Below are 6,000 nucleotides of genomic sequence, written 5' to 3'. Positions count from 1 at the left end.
AAGATGGGAGCATTCGGTTTTGCATTGACTTCAGGCAGGACAATGCTCAGTCAAATTTTGATGCGTACCCAATGCCGAGGCTTGAGGACCTCATAGAGCGCCTTGGAAGGGCTCACTTCATCTCTACCTTGGACCTTTGTGAGGGTTATTGGCAGGTCCCGTTGGCTGAGGGAGCTAAGCCATACACTGCCTTCCGTACCCCACAAGGCCTGTACCAGTTTAAGGTTATGCCTTTTGGCCTGCAGGGGGCGCCAGCCACCTTCCAAAGACTAATGGACCAGGTCTTGGAGGGCACTGGTACCTTTGCAGCGGCATATCTGGACGACATAGTTGTGTATAGCGCCACCTGGCAGGAGCACCTGGAACATTTGGCAGAGGTGCTGTGGGCGCGATTCACAATGCAGGGCTGACAATCCAGCAAAAAAAAATGTGCCCTGGCTCAACAGGAGGTCAGGTATCTTGGACACATTCTTGGAGGTGGGGTGATAAGGCCTCAAAAGGATAAGGTCGAAGCTGTCGGGACTGTCCGCCGACCCCAGACCAAAAAAGGACATAAGGTTGTTCTTGGGGCTTGCCGGGTGGTACAGGAGGTTCATCGAACTTTGCTACCGAGCAGCACCTCTCACCAATCTGACCCGGAAGGCGGGTGCTGTACAGGTCCGTTGGGAGGAGGTGCATGAACGGGCTTTCCAGGACTTAAAAAGGACATTGCTCAGTGAGCCCGTGCTGCAGAGTCCGGACTTTGAGAGACAGTTTACTGTGCAGACGGATGCCTCTGGAGTCGGACTGGGGGCGGTTCTTCTACAGGGGGAGGCGGAGCAGCAAAAGCCTGTGGCTTACATAAGCCGTAAGCTCTTTCCCCGTGAGACCAGGTACTCTGTGGTGGAGCTGGAGTGCCTGGCAGTGAAATGGGCCTTGGACACTTTTAAGTATTACCTGTTGGGTAGAGACTTTATACTTGAAACTGACCATAGGGCATTGCAGTGGTTGGGAAAAATGAAAGACTCAAATGCACGCATAACCCGATGGTTTTTGTCCATGCAGCCATTCAGATTTCAGGTTCAGTACAGGGCAGGGAAACAGAACCCTGTTGCAGACTTCCTGTCTCGTCACCCTAGTGACGAGCCTTCCGAGGGGGGAGGAAATGTGAAAAGCGAAGGTCTCGCTTTCACGGGTCTCACCGTTAGTGAGCCTTAATTCCCTACACGCAGCTCCCACATAGCATATACACTGATAAACGCATACAGTTCCCAACGTGCATCACATACATCGACCCGCAGCGTTTCAAAGCCTACCGTGCTAGCGACCGCTACAAACATTACATTTAAAACAACCACAATGCATGTCAGTTCAGTCTACTACATTTATTTATCAACATACATAGCTTAACAGTGAGGTACCCACTGATTCAGCTCCATTGTTCATTCAGAGTAGCAATAAACTCACTTTTGAAACATACACAACACTCACGCATCTTGTTTAACAACGTTCTGCTGGGTACGTCCGAATACTGGTCCCCTGGGGAAACACGAACCACATTGGAGCCAGTTCCTTATTCACAGTGGAAAGTGGGTTGTTTGGCGCGGGGGTGGTGAGTTGGCATGTGTTTAATTAGTTTATTATTTGTTCTGATTGTTGCATGTAAAGTCCCTGTCTGTATGTAAAGTATATGTGTGGCCATTTATGTACTTTGTATGGTAAAATTATGTGTTGTATGTGTATGGAAAAGGTCTATAGTTATTCCTTATGTATTACACCCTGTTGGACAGTGAGCTCTACCAATTCACTTTTGATTGGTAGGCCTATTTAAGGGAGAAAGAGAGTGGAATGGAGGGAGTAGTTTGGAATGGCAGAGTACTGCGTCAGCTTGCTGCGAGGCTGTATGAGTGAGTTTGTAATGCCTATGATGGCCGGTTTTCTTTTCTTTTCCAAAGTATTTTTGTTTGTTATTTCATATATTGCACCTGCGCACTGTAAATAAACCTGCACCTTTATCACTTAAAACTCGAGAGCTATTTGTTGTCTGCCAACCCTTCAACCACTGGAGTTTTCTGGACACGCCCATCCCTTAAATGTGAGTTGGGGGTTGCTAAGCCTCTCTCTCACAAGGACAAGGAGAAAAACGCCTTTATTTTTCCTCTTCGAATTCGAAAGGATGTCACAGGGCATTACCGGAGCACCTGCAACGTTCCAAAGACTGATGAAGAAAGCTGTCAAAGGCTGATTTGGTTGAAGCTCAGAGGAAGGCTTGTGATTGAGGCTGTGAAACAAGGAGTTTGGCCTAGTAACAAAAATTTGGATGCTGAAATGCTGTTGATGAAGAGGGGGGTTAGCAGACTAGTGATGAAAGATGGACTCTTGTATAGAGCAAGTAAGAAAGCTGCAGAGGAGGCACTACAGCTTGTATTGCCTGCAGAATATAGAAAGTTGGTGTTGCACTCTCTACATGATGACATGGGCTACTTAGGAGTAGAAAGAGCCACTGACCTCCTAAGAGCTAGATTCTACTGGCCAAAGATGGCAAATTAATGTAGAGGAATATGTCAGAAATTGTGGACGGTGCATAACACGCAAAACCCTTGTAAGAAAGCTGCTCCCTTGCATCAAATTGTCAGCAGTGGTCCAATGGACCTTGTGTGCATTGACTTTTTGTCAATGGAACCAGATAGCAGAGGCATATGTGACAGACCACTTTATCAGATACGCTCAAGCTTTCCCGGCTAGGAATCAGAAAGCCTTGACAGTGGCAAAGATTCTGGTCGAGAAGTATTTCGTAAACTACGAATTGCCTACCAGGATTCACTCTGATCAGGGTAGATATTTTGAGTCACGGTTGATAAGAGAGCTTCTGATGATCTTGGGCATACACAAATCTCGAACGACTCCGTATCATCCCCAAGGGGATCCCCAGCCGGAGCGTTTCAACCGGACTCTGCTCTCTCTGTTGGCTACTTTAGGCCAAGAAAAGAAGAAATCCTGGAGTCAGCATGTAGCTTCATTAGTTCATGCGTATAACAGCACCAAGAGTGATGCGACGGGATACTTGATGTTCGGCAGGGAAGCAAGACTCCCAGTAGACCTGTGCTTCAGAACGTCAAGTGATGGGAACGAAGACGCAAACCACTTTTTAGCATGTGGCAAACTTGAAGCGTGACCTGCAAAGAGCTTACTAACTGGCAAATCAAGCTGCAGACAAGACCCACCTACACAACAAGAGAGCCTATGACAAGAGAGTTAGTTTTCAAAACTTACAAGAGGGAGATCGGGTTCTGCTGAGAAATTTGGGATTAAAAGGGAAACACAAGCTTGAGCAGATGGAGTTCACTACCACATGTGGTCGTAGGAAAGCTACCAAACTTACCTGTGTACCGTGTAAGACCTGAGGGAGGCAGAAGTGTAAGGACCATCCATCGCGATCACCTGTTACCTATTGGGCATGCAGTGAGGATGCCAGAGGATCAAGCATGTGAAAAGGCTCCTGCTAGACCGAGAACACGTTCAACAAGAAAGAAACAAAGACCGAAGATGACAACACACTGTGAAGAGGTGAAAGAAATGACCGATTCTTCATCTGATGTGGAGTACGACAGACCACACAGGACATACAAGGATTACGTGGAACGTCTACTGAGCAGGAAAGAAGTTTCTGACAGAATTTCCGTGAGCTCAGGTGATGAACATGTCCAGCAGATGAGTGTGAGCCAGACAGAAATGACACAGAAAGTCATGAAGTTACAGATACAGAACACTCTGACTCTGAAACTGACCTGGATGTTGGGAGAACCCCTGTCTGTGCACCAAAAGAGAAACTGAGCTCCAAACCAAAAGTAGATAGAATACTAAGACCAAGAACAACAGAGAAAAGTCAAGTAAAACCAGTATTAAAGGAGAATTCCGGTGTGATATTGACCTAAAGTGTGTTGAAACATGATACCGAGTGTGAACGTATGTCTCATAGCTCATCTCGGCTTGTCCCCTGCACTTAGAAATCTGGCGCTAGTTAGCCGATGCTACCAACAGTTTTTTGATGGGGGTGCCTCGGGCATCGGCCTAGTCATGCAAATAAATCACTGTTTTACACCATTTACCAATTTTCGGAGTCGTCTTGGTCTGCAAGGCATCAGGAGGTGCACAAGATGGCTACTGCACGATCAGAGGCGAGTGGTGAGCGCAGTAGAGCATGCTACAGGTGCGGTAATGAGCAAATGAGTGTAGATTCATATCTGAAAAAGGTCGTAACTGCGGCAAGAAGGGGCATATTAAAAAGATGTGTAGATCTACAGTCTCATTGGGGTCGTCACAGGGAAAAAGTGAAAGGAAAAAGACTAGTAGATGGGGGCAAACACAGAAAACTCACCATATAGGTGGGAGAAAGGAACATGATTCGGAGGATGAGGATGTCATGTTTGTGATGAATAGCATACTGGACACTGGAATTCCAAAAGTAGCACCCCTCACAATGACTTTGACAGTGAATGAAACAAAAATAAATTTTGGGAGAGGCTGGATAAAAGAACTGGGAATGGAATGGGGAGCAATTAATCACATGACTGGCACAACAATGCGAACATTACAGGAGGTCCTTACACAAAACGAGGAGGAAGAATTAGGTAAGCTGAGGCGACCACCTGCAAAGATATATGTGGATAAAGACGCAACACCCAGATTTTTTAAACCACGACCAGCCCCATATGCCATGCGGGCTAAAGTGGAGGCTGAGTTTGAATATTCAGAAATGGCAACTCCTATAGTACCAGTACTGAAACCAGATAATTCAGTAAGGTTGTGTGGGGATTATAAATTGACTGTCAACAGAGTGTCAAAAATTGAGCAATACCCTATTCCCAGACTAGAGGACTTGTTTGCAAACCTGTCAGGGGGAGAAAAATGTAGCAAGTTGGACATGAGTCATGCATATCACCAAATTGCTTTGGATGAGGAGTCAAAGAAGTATGTGACGGTGAACACTCACAAAGGGTTATTCATCTATAAAGTCCTAGCTTTTGCAGGGCATCCCCCATGTAGCCATTTTTTTGGATGACATTCTCCTGACAGGTCGGAATGACCAAGAGCACCTTGACACACTACAGTTGGTGTTGCAGCGATTACAGGATGCGGGGCTGCGGCTCAAAAGAAGCAAGTGCTCTTTCATGGCGAGTGAAGTGGTCTTCCTCGGGCACAAGGTGGACGCCATGGGCCTACATCCAGTCTCAGAGAAATTACAAGCCATCGAGAATGCCCCACCACCATCAAATGTGACAGAGCTTAAGGCTTATTTGGGACTGTTAAATTACTATAATAAGTTCCTGCCCAACTTAGCCACTATTTTGGCTCCGGTGCACAAGTTGCTGTGTAAAGACACAAAATGGACATGGGGAACAGAGCAGCAAGCTGCATTTCAAGAATCAAAGAGACTGTTGCAGTCTGCTGAGGTCTTAGTTCGTTATGACCCAGAAAAAGAGATTGTGCTGTCGTGTGATGCTTCTCCATATGGTATATGATGATCCAGTCCTCACAAAGAATTTTGGTCTGGGGCCGAGGTGGGTTCCAGGAAACATCCTGGCAGTGACTGCCTACAAGGTGATGCTGGCAGATGGGCGAATAGTTAGAAGGCATGTGGACCAGATTCATTAGCGGACAGAGTCACCTGAAGAGATCCAGGATGCAGATGTCGGCAGCTTTGCCTCTTCTGGTCTAGTCACTGTCCCATCAGCACCTTTACCTGAGCCCGTCTCACCAGAACACACCGCAAATCCAGAAGAGACCTCAGGGACAGAGCCGGTGCCATGCGTAACGGGGATGGAGAGACCTCAGGAGGTGGAGATGGAAAAACCTTGGGAGGTGGAAAGACACTCAAACCGTTTGAGAAGACCACCTGCACATTTGAGAGATTTTGAGATTAACTAAAAAAATAAATTAAAAAAAGGAATACCCATGGACTTTATATTGAACTTGAAGTTTAATGCAGTTTAATACTGATCAGTGTGGGTGGTGGGTTAG

This window comes from Alosa alosa, chromosome 3 (genome assembly GCF_017589495.1).
Source record: "Alosa alosa isolate M-15738 ecotype Scorff River chromosome 3, AALO_Geno_1.1, whole genome shotgun sequence".
In the NCBI taxonomy this organism is placed as follows: Eukaryota; Metazoa; Chordata; class Actinopteri; order Clupeiformes; family Clupeidae; genus Alosa; species Alosa alosa.
This window is presented reverse-complemented; position numbering follows the sequence as displayed.